Raw genomic sequence first — 24,326 nt, 5'->3', positions numbered from 1 at the left:
GTTCACTTGTCCAAAAGAACTTCAGAATAAAAGTATTGAGCTAAATAGATATTTAGAATATATCCAATTAAACTCCCTCATTTCACAAATGAAGCAACTGAGGCTCGGGATGTTAACCAACTAACTAATCCATGTTTTATGTACCCTAAGAGTAACTGAGGCAAGCTCAAAATGAGGTTTCCTGATTTGGGCTTATTCAGGTAAAACATGCTCTTAATTTCACAGTGATCAGGTTTTACTAGCTGTTGGATAGTATGTTGCAAAACCTTACTTATGAATATTGGCGGGTATAAATGTGCACACTTTCTGCATGTGCAAGTTTGTACTTGTAACAGTTTGATCGCCTTCCTCATTTTGTGATCTTTGAACATTAACCCTTGGTGAGTGAATTTAACACTTGCATTTAAAAAAACCTTTTAAGTTTAAATCTAATACCAAAATCATATTTTATTTTATTTTTCTCTTTCTTCCTCTTCCACCCTCCTCCTCTCTCTCTAAAAAAATAAAATAAATAAAATAAAATGGAATTTTCCCCAGACATTGCCAAGTGGCCCCTGTGGGCAGAATCATTGCTAGTTAATAACTACTGCATTAGGGTGATGAGAGTTTTGAGATTTTCTTGGAGAGAAATTCTCCAGTCTTCTGCTTTCTAAGTGAGGCGCAGGAACCTGGTTACTAGCATTGAGAAGCCAAGCAGAGGAATGGATCTGGGCATCTCACCATTCAATATAGAGACTTTCACTTAATCTCTATGGTAGGCAGAATAACGGTCTCTCAGAGATGTCCACCCTCTAATCTCAGGAACCTGTGACTATGGTAATGTTACATGGCAGGGAAGTAAGGTTGCAGATGAAATTAAGGCTGATAATCAGCTGACCTTAATATGGGGAGGTGATCTTGTATTATACGGCTGGATTTAAATATGGAAGAGGAAGGCAGCAGAGTCAGTGTCAGAATAATACAGTGTAAGAAAGACTTGACTGGCCATTGCTGGCTTTGAAGATGGAAGGGGCCCATGAGCCAAGAAATGCAGGCAGCCTCTAGCAGCTGGAAAAGATAATAAAACAGATTCTCCCCCAGAGCCTCCAGAACGGAACTCAACCCTGCTGCTACCCTGACTGTAGCTGGTGAGATTCATTTTGGGCTGCCAACCTCCAGAACTGTAAGATAATAAATGTGTATTCTTTTAAACCACTAAGTCTGTAGTAACTTGTTATAGCATCCATAGGAAACTAATACAGTCTCATTGCTTTCAGTGTGGTGCTTTACCATTCACCCTCAGCTCTGCCTGGTATTTTCAAGTCCAGAACCAACCTGGGACAATCTCTCCCAGAATAAATCAGTAAGTCCTACCTATCTTCTGTCACCAGTCCTCCCATTTAAAGCCCCGCCAATACCCCAAATTATTTAAAGGTAACTCCAATTCAAGTTTTCTAAGGTTCTGCAGCAAAGGCAGACTTGTTTTTATTATTGCAAGTACACTTCCTCTCTCTATTCTGCTAAATTAGTCATCACTCATTCTCATTCCTTCTTCCAAAATTTATGGGCATCTTTGGTTCTTTACTATCATGTTAGTGTGGCTTTAAGAACTAATGAAAATAAACACCCATGTTCAACTAGTTTTATTTTTAGCTGACATTTTATTGGGCCCTTTCTGTACTAGATTTTTCATTAAAGCCTCATGTGAATTAAATTATTTGAATCTTACAATAACTCTAGGGATTAGCAACTATTACTTTCTTCTGCATTTTATAAATAAAATGAATGCCTGACTCAGATGACAAAGCTAATATGGAACAGAACTGGGATGGGACCTAAGTCTTTTTGACTCCCAAGCCCATTTTCCTAACCAATTATGCATTCTTATTAATTTTCACAGGTTTCATTCTAGAGCAGGAGTCAAATATAGCCTATCACCTCTTTTTAAGTTTTACTGGAACACAGCCACACCCATTCATCGACTATTGTTTATGTCTGTTTTTATGCTATCATGTTAGAGTTCAATAGTTGAAAGAGAGACAATCTGGCCTACAAGCCTTAAAATATTTACTCTCTGATCCTTGTGGGAAAATTTGCTGAGCACTCCTCTAGAAAATAACCTTATTACTAAGTTTTCAGGTCATGGTGTCCTCAAGTACTTAAAACTTTTATTTCTGTATCAAATCAAAGGCATTCTTTTTTTGTTCCTTCAACCTTTTGTTACCCTGCAGGTAGCAATCTTTGGTGATGGTTAAGAAAGGAAAGTCTCTAAAATCCATCTCCTTTGTGAAGCCTTTCCCATACTCAGTCACACTTGCTCCCTTTTCTGTGCTCCTACCTCAATTATTATAATTATAGTACTTAACGTAGTTTGATTCACATAATAGTTACAAGTTGTGATTCCCCTTGGATCTAGCAAGCCCTGGCACTGAGTAGATAATTAATAAGCATTTATTAAAAACTTTCTAAGTGTCAGTGTTCTGGACAGTGGACATACAAAAATGCAGTAACTTTTGATTAATATGTATCCTGTTTAATTAGGTACAAAAAATAGATAAGAAGCTGAACATGGACTCTGCGCCTCTGGTCTCTGCAGCAATTGCAGCATAATCACCGTAAGTGCTTGGGTAATATCCAGACCTACTTGAAAGGTTAGAGTCAGTGTTGTGTGGGAAGGCTAAATAACCATCTCAGATGGTGAATAAAGAAAAATTGAATTTATTTAAGGAAAAGGGGATAGGGGATGGGGCTATCCAAAGGGAAGGGCAGCCCGGCAGAGCGTGGCTCAGCAGTTGAGCGTTGATCTAGGATCCAGAAGATCAGGGTTCGATTCTCAGTCAGGGCACATGCCCGGGTTGGGGGCTCGATCCCCAGTCGGGGGCATGCAGGAGGTAGCTGATCAATGACTCTCTCATCACTGATGTTTCAACTCTCTCTCTCCCTCTCCTTTCCTCTCTCTGAAATCAATAAAGATATACTTAAAAAAAAAGGGGGGGGGGAAGGGAAGGGCTTCACAGCACTGAGCCAAAGGGTATAAGGTCCACGATGGCAGCAAAAATATACTTAGGATGGTGAAACAAGGAAGGAGTATAAAAGTAACGGGGGAACCTAAACTGGGCTGCTTTGGCTCACTGAGAAGTCAGAAAGAGAAAGGGGCCTTGAGACAGGTTCAGGGGGTAAGCCAGGGATGAGCTGCTACTGCCCATTGCTCCCCTGGTGGCAAATCTCGTGGGGTCCCCTCTGAGGGAAGAAGTAGGAAGGAGATGGTGCTAGTGTGCTCCCCTGGTTGGAAGCTCACACTGGGTCCTTTGTCCTGAGTGTATTTATCTTTTTCTTGCAGCTGGAAATCTTAGGGGAGGGTCTCAATAGAATATTCATCAGCTTTCCTGGTGTGCTCTGTCAGGGTCATGGTGTCCAATGATTGGTCGGTGCCAGGGCAGGTCCTGAGGCAGCCACTGCACCGCCTGTCTGGTTTTGCTGCTTTTCTGGGCCTGGAGCTGAAATACAACTGAGGCCTAGATGTTATCTTTAGGAAGGAAACACTCAGGGGGTCTAAGCCGCATGACCAGCAATATGCTAGGGGAAGATAGATTACCCTGGGGACAAGGTTCTTGTTTTCCCAGTTTTGCCCCCTTGCTAGGCATCCAGGGCTTTCTGCCCTGGTGAGTTTCTGTACCTGGCCCATCATCCTTGCTCTACTCATGTCTGTCTAATGCTACTGAATCAGAATCTCTAGAGGTAAGGTCCAGTAATTTGTGTTCTTCATCAGCACTGACATGTAAGCAGGAAAGTTTGGGAATCACTACATCAGTAGATAAAAAAGATTATTTCTAAATGTTCAAGTATTATGAGAGAGTAAGGACAAATCTCACATGAGGTCTCTTAATATAAACCAATTTCTGTCAAAATGTGATCTTTTGTTGCTCAATTTTTCCTCCCAAAAGAGTATTAGACATGTTTAACTGGGAACCTAAACATTCCTCCCATCTCTTACTAAACTAGTCTTTTTCACCACTGTAACCCTGTACTTGACATAGTTCCTGGCACCTAGTAGATATCAGTACCTTGTGTTCAAATATTGAATATTCGAAGTAAAACCTCTCCAAGTTGCCCTAGTATGTAGAAATAGGAGTTTTTCCAATCTTGGACTGAAATGGTATGAAGATTGTTCAAGTACAAGGAGGACAGCACACCTAGGCAAATGCTTAGTCAACATCTACCTTGTTTCCCTCACTCTAAAAAAGTTTCCTTCTACCTCTCAGGGCCACTACTCTTGTGGGAATATCGCCCACCCCCATCTTCCCCCACCCCCACCAAGGCTAAGCTAGACCAAACAGAGCCAAGTGGACCAGTGGAAAAGGTCAGGCATTATGGATTCTTCATTACCGTAGATAATCTCTTTCTAGAGGCTTTAGTCGGCCGAGAGCCTGAAGTACAGTTTAAAAGGGATTACCTACCTCCTAGGATGATAGATACTCAAGTATCTACAATGAGAGGTTTATAACAATGGACTCTTGCTATACCTGACACAGATCTACCCCTCCCAATAGAACTCTGAATTATTTTGCTGGAGGCTACAACATTCTGAGCAGTTTGTTGGGAGTTGACGGCAGGTGGGGATAACTCACCCAGTACAAGCTTAGCAGAGCTGAGCCGCTGCAGCTTGTTGGGCTAGCCTTTGATGCAGACTGGTTCGACGGGTTCTGGATCTACAGAAGAACCGGTCTGACTGGCCTGTTATGCCAACATATTCTGGTTTGATTCCATGTTCCACAGACTGTAGAAACCTGCCCAGCCAGTTAAATGAAAGACATATTAGGTTATCCATTGCACTTTGTATATAGCTTAGATGCAGCAGAACTCTTCCACATAGCAGTAGTGTCTAGCAAACTCTAGCGTGGTCCAGAGAGGTGGCTTCCACTGACTGATTTACTGTTTAAGTTCATAGCTTCAGGGAAAGTCAGCAGTGAAACACCTCCTGCTTTTGACCAAGAGCAGAGGTTTTCCAAATAAACTGAAGGGTAAGTTAATACATTTTTTTTTTCTCAATTTTCTCTGCAATTTTGGAAGCTTAAATTAAATGTTTAAATTAAATGTTTAAGAAGATACCTATTTTTAACATAATACCTGCATTATACCTTTTACATAAAGCTGGTTAGATATGGTTTTATAAACCTTGCATATATGTTCAATGATTTGTTTGGATAAAGGTTATGTGGTATATAATGCACTTTATTGCTATACTTTTTTGTAAGTTGAGCATGGCTATAGCCATTTAAAAAGCTATCTTTGCTAAATATATTTCATCTATTAGTGATTCATCTTAAGCCATCTACTTCTTTGATAATATACTATTATGTTTTATGGGCTGCTGCTATATGGTAACAATTTTAAATGGTAATCTAATTGTGGATGAAATAATAATTGCTTTTTTAAGGTGTAAAAAAAAACAATGGTGTTGGCCTCCTTGGTGATCCTAAGTACATTAAGAGGAACAATTCACAGCAAGAATTGAGGGTTGTGCAAAACAAAGATGTGGAATCTGGTAACTGATTAACTATTGGAGCTCAAAAGCATTTACTGAGCTGAAAAGAAAGGAATGAAGACAGGTTTTTATCATGCCTTATTACACCTGAAAAACTTTTGCGGTTAAAGAAAATTTGGTTCTTCCTTTCCTTTATATTTTAAAGTAATTCTTTTCTGTCTTTCATGGATCCAATTAATTTATTTTAATAGTTTGTCTCATTTAAAAAGAAAATTACCAATCCCTTTAGATTTATCTTGGCATACCAAACTAACCCCTTGATATTAGATTGAATTCAATGCACAAATTCAATCAATTTAACATAACAGTTGACATATGAATTTATCTGGAAATTAAAATAACTTTTTAACAGATTTATACTGAATAGTCTCATGTCAAGAGCTTTTGTAGAACATCTTAATATGACTTTGCCTTGAACTGAGCAAGACTGAAGCATTCTTTTCATTGTTCCTAGAGTTCTCACTTTGTTATTATGTTCAAACTCAAAGGCTATTAGGGTTTCTTTAGGATGTTAGGATGTTAATAAAGAATTTTTTAAAGAGAGAATAAACACTGAGATGAGATTTCATTTGCAGGGAAATCCTTTGGATGCTTTTTAATCCTACTCTCCAAGGCAATTCTGCATAAAACTTCTGATAATTCAGCTAGACTTCTAAAAAGCCATGTAATGTTAAAAGCTGCAAAAGGAATGTGCTGATTCAGCAAGCCAAAATTTATTTTTTTCAACATAAACTGTGTTCTGACAATTTGGGGGGGAATACGGATCAAAAATTTTAGTTGGCTGAACTTTTGTTTTTTCAATTAGTTTTCAGGCAAGACATAGGTATATATCAACAGAGTATACTTTAAGTGTTTCTAGTGAATCTATTACACATAATAATGTAAACTTTTAAAAACCATACGCTGAATACAGGGCTTACTGTTTGAAAATAAAATTAATTTAGGACTGCAAGTTATTTATGAGTATTTTTCATGTTCATGGTTTTGAGGAAAGCTACTTAGAAACTAGATGTACCTTTTCATATCAAATCTATGGGTAATGCTTAAAGCCTAACTTTACATTTTGGAGAGAGAGTCTACAGTTTTCATTTAATAGGATTTTCAGTTTCAAATATATGAAAGTCCTGTTAAATGACTTTTATGTATTTTCCATAAATTCATTCCTTTAAAATATTAATACACTGTGATGTTTTGATTAAAAGTAAGGATATATACATATATGGCAATCAAATTAGGAGTCTGTTTTTAGTATGTGTGCATTGTGTTTTATACAGCCATACATCATCTAAGGGCCAGGTCAAAAAGTGTTCTACTCACTTAAAAATCTTTTCATTCTTTAAGTCTAGTTGGGAATGCATTCCTTTGTCTTTATTCCCAGCCACACAGTTTCATACAATGACTCTTTTTGTCAACAACACTAACTTTCTTAACAGTAACCTCTTTGCTTCCTGAATATCTGCATTTGTTTCCTACCAAAAGCACTTAGAATCATAACATTTTTGAGCTAGAAGGACTCTTAAAGATAACTAAGGAATCCAACTCCTCATGTTTGAGTTGAATGAAAAGGCGCAAAATGTAGCTAAATTATTACTACACAACCTAATGCCACCAGAACATGTTTCCTCAGTAACAGCCCAGATCAATAGTTTTGTCACTAACTCTATATCAACTCTTCTGAATGCCACATGAAATCTGTTTTCTAAAGGATTTGTAAAATATTTAAATTGTATTATAGTGTTATATTAATGAGTCTTTGCTGAACTAATATACTACTTGCTTTTATATTTTAATCTATATCATTATTGCCCCCAAACATTTTTGGCATAATGACTGAGTTTATGGAGTTGCCATTGGTAATGAAGATGACTATCATTTTAAACCCTAGTCTCTTAATGCCATCATAAAATTTATATCAAACTGATAAGAGTGCCTCACATTCTTTCATATTGGCTTCACAGTCCTTCATATTTGTGGGTCCTGCTGTCATTTTCTGACTTAATATTGCTTTAAATTATCTCAATTTTTTATTTTCTTAGAATGTGTGTGTGTGTGTTTTTATATTGTTTTAGTCACTTTTATATGAATATAGTTTAGGATTTTCCCAAAAAGCCATCTAAAGTTTAGTTAGAACTGTCAGGAAAATTTCAATAAGATTATGAAGACCAGAATTGCAGGATTCAAAACCCATGTTAAGAGGTGATAAAACTTGTTATTTAAGGGGTAAGCTCTTAATACAGTGCTTTGCACACAAGTGCTCAAAAATGCTTTAAATGTTTTTAACCTGAGGAATTCCAAGGAAATGGGATTACAGAAAGCTTGAGAAGCAAAGGCTTAAAAATTTCTACTCTGATTCCTAGAACTAAATGTTAATTCTCCTAACCTTTCTTTCACAGGGAAAATCTTACCTGAAGAATACTTCTAAATTTGGTAAATTTAATTCAGTCCAAGTGGATTCTAGAAAATAATCACTTCCATTTGTTTCTTATCTTTACAGGCAAGAGAAAGAGTAGTATGTTGAAAAACATAGAGCTTTTGAGCCAAACTGAAATGGGTTTGAATACTGACTCTGCTACAAACCAGTGTACCCTAGGGAATTACTGACCCCTCTGAGTTCTCTTTTCTCCCTCTGTAAGTTAAGAAAACTAATACCATTCTCTAAGAGTTGTTGGAAGGATTACATAATATATTGTGTGTAAAACACCTAGCAAAGTTCCTAGAACATATTAAGTGCAGCAAATGTCAATATCCCTTCTACACCATTAACAGAATATATAATAAATTTCAACAAATAGCTTAAGTAAGAAAAGTCAAAGTTTAACTTGAATATACATTTTATTTTTGTCAGAGACAAAAACTAAATCAGTAACCTTGGAAAGCATTAAGATTTAATATTGGAAAACATTTTAACCTTATTAAATTAAAAAATTAGAAACCCATATAATTGAATCCAATTAAAGAGTCAAGAAGCCATTGTTAAACATATTTTGAGAGCAATATATCAAGGTGGTTTAAATAATTTCTAAAAATTCAAATTTAATCATCTATATACCAAAGAAAGGAACTTTCACATAAACAGACCAAATTACACCTTACTTGTGCCTAGTACCTGAGTTTTTCCAAGGCATTTTATATCTATTATCTTACATGACATCAAGTTAGTTATCCAAGAATTTCTACTATCAATTGAATTATTTCTTCACGGCTCTAGAATATGTTTTTTCCTCCAAAAGATTATCTTCCAAATTAAATTTATCGTCGATCAATATTAAATTATATTGCATTTCCTTGATAGTAAATGATAGGGAGAGTGAGTCCAAAATGTTTTGGATTTAATAAGTAAGGCAGAATAGAATTTAACATTTTCTAAAAATAATATTAAATTAGCTTCAGACTCATTAATTGATTAGGAGATGGAGATAATGAACAAAGTTCACATGTAAGATATTTATGAAATGTATGTCATTAATCAGAATGGAGTTCAGAATAGTGTGACAAAACATTCTAAGACCTAAGAGCAGGAAATAGGTTGACTTGATATTAGAACCAACAAATAGATCCACTTATGACACAAACTGATCTTATTGAGCTCTTGCAATCAACTTTAATTTCCTGAAAGATGTTTAATTGCTGTACAAACAACCTTTGTGCTAATAATTTGAATTTATATCCATGGTAAATAAATTTTTTCTCTTAAATTGAAAAGATTGTATATGGATGGTATACCTAAAGACAAAAGTACCACTTGCCAATTAAGCCAACTAATTATACATTCTTATTAAAACTATTTTATTAGCTGCAAAGCAATTTAATCTTATGTGACTATTCATTAAATAGTCGCTTTTGCACCATAAACCTGAAAAAACCTTAAGTTGGGGACTCTCTGTAGCTAATCTGGATAATTCAGGAGTAACCACCAAACATGCCATACATCAAAAAGTGAACTGGGAAATAAAGAATGTTATGGCTCATTATGTTAAAGACATGTAGCCTTAAAAGTAATCATAACACTATTTCTTAGAAGTTATTATTATTGACAAAGTGAAAATATAACTTGCATGGCAAATTTTTAATTTCAAAGTTCTATCTTAAGTCTATTTCCTTGAAAGTTCTTCGCCTACTTTTTCTACCATGATTTACATTAGGAGTGAGAAAAACTTACTTCCAAATAAAAAACATTTGATCTAATGACTTTCTGAATGCATCTTGAAACATTGAGAAATATAAGATCAATAACTTTATTCATTCACTTTTCTGAAAATATAAATATTGTAATTAATTTTCAATAATATGAAATTGGCTCAGTAGTTAGAGCATTGGCCCAAGGACTGAAGAGTCTCAGGTTTGATTCTGGTCAAGGGTGAGCACCTCAGTCGCAGGCTCCATCCCTGGCCCCAGTGGGTGCTTGCGGGAGGCAACTGATTGATGTGTCTCTCTCACACTGATGTTTCTCTCTTTCTCTCCCTTCCACGCTCTCTGAAAAGCAATGGGGAAAAAAATATCCTTGGGTGAGGATATAAAATATATATATAATAAGAACTGAATGGTAAATACCATCTACATAGCATTTTAATGATCTGTTAAATTCTGCTCTAGTCACTTTCCAAGCAATTGTCTGACAAAATTTAAAACAAATATATGTTGCTCAGAAACAAGTACACTGTTTTTAAATTATAATATAGAACTAACCACTGGAAGCTGGCTATGGGCCAGAAACCTGGAACCTGGCTACACCAGAACCTGGCTATAGGCCATTCAGTAAGGAAAGCTGTTTAGTCCATTCCAGCATGACAGCATCAGTCTCTTTTCCCACAGTTTTACTCTTTAAGATGTGTTTACTTCTTTGAGATGAATGACCTTTTCTAGTTCCACCAGTAAGCATATATTAAACACATCTAATGTAAATTAAATTCTTAGCAGTTCCTTGTTACCACAACAAACCACGTTAATACTAATGTTAAAGCCAAGTAAGTAGTATCATATAAAATTTCTACAAAGGAAGGGTACAGTGACTCTGAAATAAAAATTGGATTATCTTTTTAATCTGACTTCTCAGTGGTTTTAAGCTCAATTTATTAGAACATATTAACAGTACTAATTCAATCCCTGTGGGGTCAGTTAGTTATAACTTACTCCATAGTCATAGATTACACAAAGCAGTATTACTACTATAATAATGTAGCCATGTTTTTCAAAGTGTAATCTCTGGACCATCTGACTCACCTGGGAGATGCCTATTGAAAAGGAAGATTGCTAAACTCCATCTAGACATCACATTAGAATCTCTGATGGGTAGATCCTATGAATCTGCCTATTTACCTATGTTCTAGATTATGCTGATGTCCAGTATAGTTTGAGAAGCACCAAGAAAAGATTCTCTTGCCTATAAGAGACTGCACAAGAGTGTATGAGTTTCTTCAAATCCAGTCATTATCACTATCAGAAAATAGCCTCAAATGCACATGTTCAACCAAACTTGGGTCAGCATTAACATTCTTACAAAGTAGTCCATACAATTAATCTGACTTCTATCCATGCATACAAATGTTCAATGTTAAATTTTCCATTAATAATTTAAAAATAGTGAAATGGAAATAAATCTCATGTTTAACCATTATCTCTTAGTTTGGGTTTTCCCTGGAAAGTAGAGTCTAAATCCTCTAGATTACATGCAAATTATTTATTTGGGAAGTCATCCCAGGGAACAGAAGTGGGGTATTAGAAGAAGGAAAGGAGAAGGGAGGGAAGGCCAATACAAGAGAGCATTCTAGAGTTCATCCCCCACTATGGGCAAATGGGGATCAATCCCAATACCTTCTTAGGAGCCATGAAGCCGAAGACATGCAAGAGGAGCATTTATCCACCAGTTTTGACTTGTATCATTTAAGTGTTGCCTCATGAGTTGTTAATTTCCTCAAACTTTCAGGTTGTGCTTCTGATTCCAAAGGCTTCAGAGAAGCCCCAGGACAGAAAAGTCCCGGTGAGGGGCTGTCAGGCTTCACCTGCATGAATCTGGTTACCACTGCAAAGGTTGGAGTGAGCAGGGCCCAAAAAGGTGTCCAGGACATCATTATCACAGGACAGATATGGCCAAACTGCTTTTTCCTTAGTTTACCAATATAATTTTAATACACTATATAACTAAAATGGATTTTCTGAGAAATGAGTCCAACAATTTCAAATGGAAAGTGAGGAACTTCAGCCTATTTTTTCTGATGTATTTGATCCATTCCCACAAAACCTGAGATGCACCGAAACCTGATCTTCTGTGAGAAAGGTATTTTCTAATAAACTACTTTTCATTTCCTGAATTTGGTTGCCAATTTTAAAAGGGCCAGACAGCAGCAAAATGAACAATTAGTATGTACTCTGAAAATACTTTGTGTCCAGCATTGATCCAAAGACTTTAAGTTTACATTGGTAAAATTATAGTAGAAACAGATTGACTACATTAGACCTTCAAGTAACACTTCCTATTATAGTAAAACATAGAATTTTGAATAGTACAAGTTTGTCTTGGACTGTGTCCAAAAGGGTTTGGTTACAAGAAATAATTCATTATAACTTATAATGTGATCTTAGCATGGCTCTGAAGAATGCATTAGATGAAGGCTCTAGTAGAATAGGTAAAAAATAGAAAACTAAACATCCAGTTATGTGCTTTAATTAAGTAAATACCATATTTGTTTGCATAATGATAGAACTAGTTTAGCTAAATAAGGAAGAAACGGGTATAAATAAAAAAAGTCTGATGATCTCTTCATTTAACTTGAATTGTTAAAATAATTAGTATTTGAGTTTTAAAAAATAACCCTCTTTCTTAGAAGGTGGTTAAATAAGCCAATGTATTGATAAGGATGAAATAGGGAAATCACACTGAAGAGGTGCCTAGAAATAAGAAAAAGTGTAGATACACACTGCTGAACAAAGCCCAATAATAACAAATACTATTTTCAAAAGAAAGAATCAATATACTCAGATCTTCATTAAATTAGCTCAGATCACAATCAACTTGATACCAACACTTCCTTTCTTGGACTTGAATCTGAGTTTATCATAAATCTCTGTTAAATGATTTCTTAAAACCACCAATTTCTGACGTAAACAAATAAATTATTTTTTCCTTCCAATGCAATTTTGCAGTTGGGCTAGATGTAAAGTCCCTTGGAATAAAATGGAAATAACAATACAATAATAATACCTGATTTATTTAAACTTAATTATGTGAATCAAGTAAGATATGTAAAAGCACTTAACAAATTGTAATTTAACCCCTTCTATAATTATAAATGTCTCACAATTTACATAGCAATTCAACATTCACTATAATTATATAACTAGCAATTGAAGAGATCTCTATGATTAGCTGTAGCTCTTAATTCTATCTATGATTTAATGATAGTTTCTTACACTGTTTGGATACAACATATGATCATTCAGTCCTATCAGTAATTCTGTGAAATACCCAAGATGTATATTATTATCTTCATATTACTGATAAACAACTAAGGTATAGGGAAGTTAAATTACTTGCTCAATAGGATTACAATTAAAATTAGAATTCATCAAACCAATTAAGCGGAGTTTCTGCTGATTTTCCAATAGCAACCTATACAAATACATTACTATATACTTACAGTTTGCAGAATTCACAATGATTCCCCACAGCAGAACCTTTGCATATGCTTTCTGCTTCCAATAGGCAAGGTTCTTCTACCACTCTGCTCGCTCCCAATAGACATGCTGCTGCAGACTTCTATGAAGACTTCTCTAAGGAATTTCACATATATTATTTCATTTTTACAACCCCTTTGGACACAGTAAGTCTGAATACACTCATTTTTCAGTTGAGGAAATAGGACTTGTCTAGGAAACATACAGATAATGAAAGACGGTGCCAGAGCTTAAACCCTGGTCCTATCTCCTAGCTGAGGACTTGCCGTACACTGGGAATATGGCTGTTTGTCATCACTGATTGTAAAACACAGTCACAATTTTTTGGAGCACTTCCTGCTCTGGACCCTTCTGAGGTTACAACATAATTCAAGGCCCTTTAATCTATTTTAATCTATTTTAAATGTACTACATAGAAGAATCCACAACTTGGAGCTGGGAAAGGCTAATATAAACACATTTGTTAATTCCATTAGAAGTCAATTTATATTCATCTCTTAAATGTCCATACCTATTATAAGGCAAGTAAAAAAGCATGTGTGCCATAATTACTAAGAAATACAATTATTAATGCAAAAAAATGTAAAAAATGGCCAATATAATAGGTGCTTCACTCCAACCCTGAGAGAGCCCAGTTAATTTTTCTATTCTCATTATGACTTAAATTAAATTGCTATAACATTTAAAAGTCCTTTTAGTAGCCTCATAAAATGTAAAGCTTTCTGAAGTAAACAGAAAAATGTACTAGAACTGCAAATAGCCTGTAGGTGATAGGGATTTTTTATCAAAATTCAGAAACTTTATTTGGTTATTTTCTCAAAAACACTTTCTAAATTAAAAAATTGAAAAGCACATGATAAGTTTTAAATATATTTTACTACTCAAAAATAGTAGGGCGTACTGCAGAGAGCTTAGATGTAGGATATATAGCCAGAAGATTTGGTTTGAAGTCTTGGGTCAATTTATCTACTAGTTTTTACATATAATGCTAGTCAAACCACCTAATTTCTCAACTTCTGTGGAAAGGTGAAAACTGTACCTGTTCTACTTTTATGACACAGTCATTTTTAGATTCAAAAGAGAAGATATGTAGGAAAAGTACTTTGTATTTTACCATCACTAATTGTTCTTGAATCCATTTCCTATCCATATTAAACAAACCACTTCTAAATTCTGGAATTTCAGAGTACTATCAATAAATCAAATAATATTATGGCTTATACTATCTATACCATAATATTTTTTAAGAAGAGTTTAGATAGGTCTATACACAGTTGAGAAGGAAATACTCCTGACTACAAAAGGTCATTTTAAAAAATGACCTTTTTGTATTAGTTTATACCTCAAATTCCTTAAAGCTTCTGATCATATGATTTATAACCAAAGCAGAACATTTTTTTAGAGTAAACAGGATCCCTATTAATAATTAGCCAGAACAACAGACATTAACTGCTGCTGGTAACTGAGGGCATATGGTTCTTTATATAAGAAGCATACTAGATATGGGAAGAGGAAGTCTATTTATATCAGTCTTACCATCCATAAAAACAGTTTGTAAAAACTATAGTTAAAAAAGTCATTACAAACACAAATTGTCACCAAGGGCGTGAAGTGAATTAAAGCATAATTTAATTTCACTATATATTTCTAATATTTCTGATTATAACTTAAGTAAAATGGAAAAGTATTGGCTTAAACTGAAGGTCTCTAAGAATTCTGGACATAAAGCATTTTTTGAAAAGTAACTATCAAAGCTGCCTTAACCTTAGACTAATATCTGGATTATGAAAAGCACAAATCCAATATTTAAACAGTCTATTTTTCTCAAGTATAGTTAGAATAGGGAAAAACTGGGGGGGAGGAGGGAGCTAGTGAGCTTGTTTGAAGACATATCATATCTGTAATTTGGAAGGCATGAATACATTAAAAATCACAACTATTTGCCAGCAGTGAAGAAATTTATCAATTCATAGATGGAAAAATTACCATTTAAGGTGTGAACCATTATTTTATTAGAAGCAGACAAGGCAATGAATGTTAAACGTGTACTCTTGTGAATCTATCAAGGAATGCTTTAATTAATAGACTCAAAGTGACTTGTTCCTACAGTTAACCCTTCATTACATTTTTTATTTACATTATTGTAAATAAATATTGTTCCCACAGCTTCCATCATGGTAGCATTATACATATGTACATAGGACAATGCAGTATAGTACTATATTTACTATATAAAGGTAAAGATTAGTCTTTCAAGATTCTCAAAGTAAAATCCCCGTTTTTACTCTATAGTCTAGTGATCACTGTTAAATTCTTTTATCATCTCTGAGATTCTTATAAATGCCAGTGTTTAACTGGCAGTGTTAAGTGTTAATGCCAATCCTATAAATGACAAAGCTAACTGTCTAACAAAAGTCCTGGGCTTCATAAACCTATATGCATAGGTATGAAATACTGCCCAAGCAGCCACTGTATTATATAAATGGATGACCTGAAAAAGATGTCCCTTTCCATTGATAATAAATTATTTTGCAATAACATCATTAACATTCTTGATCAGCTCACCATCATTTAAACCTAGGCAACTAGGGAATTTTATAGTATACTGTACTCTTTACCAAATATAAAAAGATAGTCCCTAAATTGGGCCAAGTACCTATCTAGTAACATTTTGCCCATTACTGATATGAAATGAAGTAGCTAAGTGAATGATATTTAGAAACACAAACATAAAACTACTTTAATAGTTTATAAAAGGAAATGAAGAAAGTATATATGTAGCCATAGTAAAAATCAAAATAAATGAAGCTCCTTTATATAAGTTGGAAGTTGGCCAGACTACATTAGGCTAATTTTTCTAATTGGAAAGCCATGTATAATCTTTAATGTGTATTATGGCACTTTAATGACTGCCTAAGACTGCCAAAATAAAATAAAAAGTGTGATACTGACACCCTTTATGAATGTTGAATTTATCTTTTAAAACAATTTTAAAACTGTTCAACCTAACTGGATCTAAGCACCATCAACTCAAATCATAAACAAGACATTTTGGCACTTGGGGCAAGATTATTTAATAGATGTATATGCCTACCCCCAAACAACACTTAGTAATTACTGTAAACAACTTTTAAAAAATTAAACGAAGTGTTCCAGTTGACACAAATGTTGACAGTTAACATAATTTTCTTTTATCCTTTATCTCAGCCTTTTGTCTTATTCTTAAAATAGTTATTTTGTCTTATTCTTAAAGCAACTGAACAGTATGATGTAAATATTTATAATGGGTTTGACTACTTACTTTTAAATTTTCGCCTGAAGATACAGGCTCTCAATGCTGGGGGCTGGGGGTGGGGGATGGAATGAGGTGAGGAGTGAGAGAGAGATGGGAAATGCCTAACACCAAGAATAGAAATAACTTAGACTAGGAATCAGATATCCTTGTCCCAGTCCCAGCTCTACCCTGCTTCTTCAGATAAATCACATAACCTCATTTGTTCATTATACATATTAGGTTTGTGCGGTTTAATACAGTAGCCACTAGCCACAAGTGGGTGTGAGCACTTGAAATGCAGCCAATCCAAATTGAGATGTGCTGTAAAGATAATATACACATCAGATTTTTAAGAATCAGTACAAAGAAAAAGAATGTAGAAAGTCTCAGTAAATCTTTATTTTGATTACATGTTGAAATAATATTTTAGATATTTTTTTTAACTTATTGATTTGAGAGAGAGAAACATTGATTCGTTATTCCACTTATTTATGCATTCATTGGTTGATTCTTGTAGGTACCCTGACGAGGGATCAAACTGGCAACCTTGGCATATGGAAACGATGCTCTAACCAACTGAGTAACCTGGCCAGGGCTATTTTAGATAAATTTAATTAAATAAAATATATTAAGTTAATTTCACCTGTTTCTTTTTACTTTCTTAAATGTGGCTACGAGGAACTTTTAAATTATATATGTGGTTCTACTGGATACTGCTGTGCTAAGACTCTCTAGTAAGAACTGAAATGCTGAGAAGAATAAAGGAAGAACCTTCTTTGCTGTCAAAGAATCACCCACAGCCTAGTTGGAAAAGATAAATGATATAAAAATAGTTACAGTATAATGGTGTTAAGTGCAGTGCTAAAGATACACATTCAGGAGTATGGGAGAATAAGGAGGGCTATTTCTGGAAGGGGGTAGGAAAGAAAGGTGAAGAAAGATGTTAGGTTAGCCTCCTGGTAGCAGTACCACCTAAGCTGAGTCTTAAAGGATAAGTAAAAAGGTAAAATATCAAGGATCTGAGTGGAGGTAATTCCAAAAGAAGATTATATGAGCCAAAACAATGAAATAGCAAAGGGGAGGGAGGAAGGAAAGCAGTTTTCTACTGACAGAGGGAAAGGGTGAGGTTAGGGGTAGAGAGTGTGCAAGGCTAGAAAGGCCTCCTGTGACATTTTAAAGGGACTGAATTTTCACCTTTAGGCAAGGGAGGGTCCTGAAGGGTTTTAAGCGTGACAGCCCCAGGATCAGAAATAATAATTTAAATCTCTGGCAGCTGTGTGGAGACTGGATTAAGGTGACAAGACTTGAAGCAAGAAGGCTGTAGTGTAGGTAAGAAATATCAGGGCCTAAACTAGAGTAATGAGTGTGAGGATGGAAAGGAAAGCACTACTGTAATTCAAAACTATATTTAGACCTGGTTGATGTGGCTCAGTTGGTTGGTCTTCCTGTACACAGAAGGGTGGCAGGTTCTATTCCCAACCAGGGCACATACCCAGGTTGGGGGTTCCATCCCCCATCGGAGTGCGTTCGGGAGGCAACTGATTGATGTTTCTTTCTCTCTCTAAAACAAACAAACAAACAAACAAACTATATTTAGAAGGTAACAGTCAAATAGAGTGGTTGACTTGTCCTGACTCCATGGAAAAGGGTTTGATTTTATTCTAAGGAAATGAGAAGACCCTGGATGTTTTGAGCAGAGCAGCATCATGTACTGACAGGTTCAAAAGGACCACACTGACTACTGTGGACAATACACTGCAAGGGAAAAACAGTGAAGTAAAAAGATAGTTGATTTAAAAAAAAAAAAGGGGGGGGGTATTGCTGCAGAAGAAGTTTGAGATGATCTTGGTCCAGGGTGGATGCAAAAAAGGGGGTGAGAAGCAATTGAATTTGGGTTTCATTTTTTACTTGCAAAATGGTATTACCTAATTCACAGGACTGAGAAAGGAAATGGGGAGTCCAGGAAGATCACTGTTGAGCCCAAATATTTTGTGTAACCAGAAGGCTAGGGCATCTGCTGCGAGTGAAAATATTATAGAGAGGTTTGAGAAAAATAGTAAAGGTTTGGAAGGAAACAGCAAAGGAAACAGAAGGAGCTGAACAAAGGCTATTTTAAGGATGAATTGATGCCCGACATGAGGTGTGAAAACATGTAATTTTAGCAATATCAGTCTAACCTATTATGTGATTTTAACCTTCACAACCCTCAGCTACCCACCTGTAAGAGTTAAGCAGACTGTAGAATCAATAGTTTCAGTTGTAACATGGCTTAAAATCTATAGTTTCAAAATTCTACAGTTGCAAGGATCCTAGAACTTTCACTGCTACCACACAATTTTTCTTACTGTAGTTAAATGTACATAATATAACATTCATCATTTTAACCATTTCACCAGGCAATTTTTAAACAAGCATCCTAAGTCTCCACTGGGTTTTAAGTATGCTGGGACAGTAAAATCCCAGCCCTCAAGATGGCAGCACTGGCCTGGGGTGGCTGGAGTTACAGCTTCTGTTGCCTCTGAATGAAGGCAGCTTCATCTTTTTATCACAATATAATACAAGTATTCATTTACTAAGTACTGAAAAAGCTTGGGAAGCATTGTTCTAAGCCATAAAAAATGAGAAACCCAGTATTACAAAAGGTTCAAAATAAGGAAAAGCTAAGAAGGGATTCAAAGATTTTCTCCACTTACATGAAAAATAGGAATTCCTCAAGGGATGCCCAATTCATTTATCCACAGAGTACTTAACTTTACGGCAAGCACTGAGTTAGTTTCTGGCGATAAAAAGGTCTTGACCTCAAGAAAACGTACAGGCTAGTGGAGAGAACAGATTAATTAAAAAATAATTTAAATTGTAATAAATGTAAGATGGGAAGGTACACAGAGCTATAAGAGTATCTAATAGAAGAGACTATGAAAACAAGGTAAAAGGATTAGCAATCACTAGGCAAAGGGTGTGGGTAGGTTTATTTGAGAATTCCAGAGGCAACAGCATGCAGAGCCCTGGGACTCAGAGGCCAGTGAGGCCACAGGGCAGAAAATGTTTGGAAATGAACCTGGGGAGGTAGTAGAGGCAGTTCAAAAGGGCTTTCTTCAAAGAGTAACAATAAGCCACTGAAGGGGTTTAAGCAGCATAGTGCCATTATCAGACTTATTTTTAAAAATTATAGTAGCTATAGCATAGAGAAGTGGTCTCACAGTGGGCAAAATTTAAGGTGGGAGAAGATACTAGATTTTAATATTTTCTCATCCTTTAAAAAAGTGTTGTAATAGTCATCATGTACTAGCTCTGATGTATTAAGGGCTAGCTCTTTCTTGAACACATACTATGTATCTGAACACTCTACTAAGCAGTTTATTAACTCATTTACTCTTCATAACTCCGTGAGGCTGGTACTATTAGTATCCTCAACTTACAGGTAAGAAAAATGAGACAGAGGTTAAGAAATCAGCCCAAGGTCACTTGGTAAGGAAGTACTGGAGCAGGATTCAAAGCCAGGATGTCTGACTCCAGAGCCGGTAACTTACTCATTAGACTATATACCATTTTTCAGCAATACATGTATACAATTTAAAATTTAAATATATACATGAATTGATAATAGATGCTCAAAATTTTTTCTGAACACTAGTGAAGAGAAGGGTATAGGCGGGGTTGTTGGTTGGGTGGATACGGACAGTAGACTAGGTAAGAGATAATGGTATCTTGGAATACGGGGGTAGCAATGAAGACAAGGGGATGGCTTTGGGAGACACCTGGTAAGTAGAATTGACAGGACTTGGTGATAGATTGGATAAGGGGGCTAAGGGATAAGGAGCCAAGGACGATTCTCAATGGCAGAGGCCAGAGGAACAGGTTAGTTCATTCAGTTATGATAGTTTTTCTTTGGACCACAAGTACACTGTCCTTTCCATGTGCCATTAAAAGGCAAACTGATTACAGGTTCTTTCCATTAGTAACACAACTCTCCATTTCCATTATAAACATTTACACAAGCAATTATGCCTCCTACGTTGTATTAAAAATGGCATGGTCAATTTTTCACCCATTTTCTCTAAAAGTGTTATGAACTAGTCAGTCTTACAAAATTTGGAAGTGAATGGTGGTTCCTGTACCGGGGCAGTGACGGTTCAGCAGCCCTCCTCTTTAAAGATCCCACAGCTCCTACGGCGTTGCTAGAATGGTACAGGGACGTCCCGTCCCGTTCAAGCCCAAGACGTGACCTGTGATATTCATTCCTTAAGATCGATAGTGATCGGAAAAAATTACTTTTACATTTTCTATTTTTTACTTTCTAACTACTACTGAACCTTTTAAGGTTTATAATATTGTCCTCTGTTCTTCCTCCCGGGTCTTAGAAATATTACAGAAGAGAATTTAACCGGTTTCACAGATACTGTGATTCTAGTCTACAGCTGATTTCCTTCAACTTCAGGTGTAGAATTTCTACTCCTAAAACGTCCTAACAGTTTGAATGTTATCAGCCACCGGAAATGTTGATTTAAAAAAATAATATGCCCCGGCCCCGGCGCGCAGCGGGTCAGAGCGGCCACCCGCACGCCCCGCGGCGGCGGCTGGCCCCGACGGGGCGCACACCTGGACCAGCCGAACGCACGCACCGAGGGCTGGGCAACGAAACCCATGTCTCTCCTGCGCGCTCTCTCTTCCCCTCTGACTGGGAAAAAATTTTTTCTTTAATCAGTAAAAAATATATTACCTAATATCTTGCTCCAACAAATAACGCTGACTTCCTCCTCATTTCAGGTTCTCCAGAAACTTCCCACTTAGCCTCAGCAACGGAGACATCGCGCTGCTCTGCCCCGCCACCCCGTCCTGCCAGGTCACATCACTGAACCGCAGTAACAGCCACACGGCAGAGGACTGCGTGAGGTAAATCCGTGTCCCTTCCCTCATCGGTTAATGTTAACTTTCCATTTGGTACAGGCCACTCAGACGCTTTCCCTGAAACGTGCTTAACTCTGACGCATCTGTAACTTTCGCGAGACACCAAGGAATTGAAACTTCCCAAACAGAACGGCTCGGGGCGTCCCAAATACGCCGCGGCGGTCGCCAGCTCCTGGAACCGCTGCTCCCTGCCACGCGGCGGGCGGCGCCCCGCTCCTCAGTCTCCGGCCCGCGCGGTGGGCCGCGGGGAGGACCCCACTCCGCCGCCCTAGGGCGGAGGGCGCCCGCCTCACGACGAGGCGGGAGGGAGGGGCGTGAACTCCCAGGAACGCCCGCGTGACGTCGCGGCGGCTCCCGGAGGGGCGGGCCCGGCCGCTCCGAGCCCGGCCGGCGGCCCTCGGGCCCTCCCCCACCCCCGGAAAGCGCGGGCTGCCCTGAGGGGCTCGCTTTCCAGCTGGGCGTTTGGCAAGTTAGTGAGGGAGAGGAGGAAAGCAAGCGCGCTTCTCTTCGCAGACCGGGAGCGTGCCCGCCTCCCTGCCGGGGCTTTCGAGACTCCCGAGGCAATCTTGGAAGCCGTGAGTAAGTGGAACCTCTTTTTCCCCCCCCGACCCGGAGCGCTGGGTCCTAGAGGTCACTTCCGGTCTGGAGCTGTGCGCTGAGCGAAGGCACTTGGCCCTCGGGGTGGGGGTGGCCGTACGGTTCTGGGGCTGAGTAGCAGTAAGTAGGCTGGGGCCGGGCTACAGTTGGCAGGAGGTGAGAGAGGACAGGCCGGCGCTCCTGTTTTTCGGTCTCCCGCGCAAGCTTTGGAGCAGCCTCCCCCGGCGCTGGGCCCGCCCCGCGCATGCGCAGGCTTCCTCCCGGCGCGGGCGTTGTCCCTGCGCTTTCCGCGCCAGTCGGGTGGTTAGCCTTTGAAGTCTCTGGCTGAGGCGCCTGGGAAAGGCAGCCTGTGGACTTCTGCCTTGCTAGTAAGAGCACCCCTCAAAGTCCCTGCTCAATTTAGGGCTCCCGCGTGACTCGGGGCGCGCCTCTTATGTGAGAGCCTGCCTTCCTTATGCGAGGATGCGTGTGGTGTGACAGGAAATATTTTCTCGAGCGCCTTCAGTGTGGTGGTTCGCACGGCCACGGGATGCGCGGAAATGTATCCCGTGACCTCGCGCCCGGGAGCCCACAATGCACCTTGAGCGGCGAGGTGCACATTGCGGAGGGTGTAGCGCGCACCAGCGTTCAGTGAATAACGGTTCCTTGCGGAGAGAGATGCCTACGAAAAGTGCTGGGCGTGCGGGATCGGATGGAGATGGTTCTGTGAGCCAGAATTGGCAAGTTTGATACTGATTGTTTGTTTGTATGTGGGAGAAGAACTTTTTTATTACCCCTGAAGATACATTTCTTAAATGACACTTTTTTACACTATTGGTTTTAAATTATTTAATACTGTGCATTTTTTTTAAAGTATATCTTTTTTGATTTCATAAAGAGGACAGGAGAGGGAGAGAGACAGAAACATCAATGATGAGAGAGTGATTGATCGAGCCCACAACCCGGGCATGTGCCCTGACTGGGAATCGAACCCCCATCGCCTGGATCCTAGGTCCACGCTCAACCGCTGAGCCACGCCCGACCGGGCAATACTGTGCATTTTAAATTCATTAAAGTAACTAAAACTGTTCTACACTGCTTCCTTAATAGAAATAATTAATTCACCTGTTTTTGGGTACTTAGCAGTATGTTGTAGTTATTGGCATCACAACTTGAGTTCCAGCTGTGACCTTGGAGAAGTCACTTCATCCCTTAAGCCTGTTTCTCCAACTCTAAAATGAAATTAATAATAGTAACTGTTTTATAGAGTTGTTCTGGAAATTAGGATAATAAATGAATATAAAACATCATGATTCTTGGTATATAGTGAACACTTTAATAAGTGACGGCTTTTATTGACAGTAGTATAGGTCCATTCATTTCTCTTTTAGGGTTAAGAAATGCTAGAATACAAGTCTCTTTGGAAATAAAACTGTACTAATGCAATGCACCCAGTCCCAATTTTAAAAAACGGCATTATGGAAATAATAAATGTACACAAGAGAGACATTAGAATTATGAACCCCCTCATATACCCACCCATCCATTGCCCAGCTTCAATAATTATCAAAGTTCAGCCCTTCTTGTTTCATCTTCCATCCAACATCCATTTTTTCGTTCATTTTAGCTGGATTATTTTAAAGCAAATCTCAGAGAATATGTCAGTTTACCAGTGAACACCTCAGTATATATCTTTTTTAACAGATAAAGGACTTTTTTTTTTTTTTTTTTAACATGACCACATCGTTATCATACCCAAGAAAATTAAAAATAATTCCCTAATATTCTCTAAAATCCAGTCTATGTTCAGTTTTCACTGATTGTCTCAACAAAAGTATAAGCACAATTTTTGAAAACTTAAAGTGTTTTTTGTAGTACTTTACAGTTAAACAAATTTTTTTATTATCAATTGATTTTTAGAGACCGAGACATAGATCTGTTTCACTTATTGATGCATTCATTGGTTGCTTGTATGTGCCCTGACCGGAGATCCAACACATAACCTTCGCATATTGGGGTCAGCACTCTAAACAAAACAACTGAGCTGCCTGGCCAGGGCTCTAGTACTTTACAATTTACCAAGTGGATTCACACATCATCTTGCTCACTTTAGAAATGTCACTGCTTCTTTTAGCTTATTCATTAGTGACCTCAAGAAATGGAGACCCTTGTATCAGTTTGGATACTTGTTAATAAGGCATGGCTAAGGAGCCAGATGCGAGGTTTAATAGACTTGTTAATCATTTGACTTTTATAGTGGTAGCTAGTTAATGACTTCAGTTTAAGAACACATTAAAATATTTATTAATTCACTTGAACTTCTTAATAATCTGTTGCTTCCTTCAAGGGCTATACAAATAATCAACTTTTTCA

General features: G+C 37.5%; 1 protein-coding gene across 2 annotated transcripts in view; it reads left to right on the top strand.

The window, feature by feature from the left end:
• The first annotated feature begins 4,772 nt into the window (after positions 1-4,772).
• The window catches only part of RBBP8 (RB binding protein 8, endonuclease), a 79,300-nt gene continuing 59,746 nt past the window's right edge, over positions 4,773-24,326 (top strand). The window contains exons 1-2 of one of the 2 annotated variants that reach the window (XM_081148769.1): positions 4,773-5,000; positions 21,237-21,362. The gene's annotated coding sequence lies outside the window, so the exon portion shown is untranslated. Of the gene's footprint in view, positions 5,001-21,236; positions 21,363-21,726; positions 21,957-24,326 lie in introns of those variants that run through there. The other variant, XM_081148768.1, reaches the window with a different exon arrangement.

This window comes from Miniopterus schreibersii (assembly GCF_964146895.1).
Source record: "Miniopterus schreibersii genome assembly, chromosome: 10".
NCBI classification, from domain to species: domain Eukaryota; kingdom Metazoa; phylum Chordata; class Mammalia; order Chiroptera; family Miniopteridae; genus Miniopterus; species Miniopterus schreibersii.
This window is presented reverse-complemented; position numbering and strand designations above follow the sequence as displayed.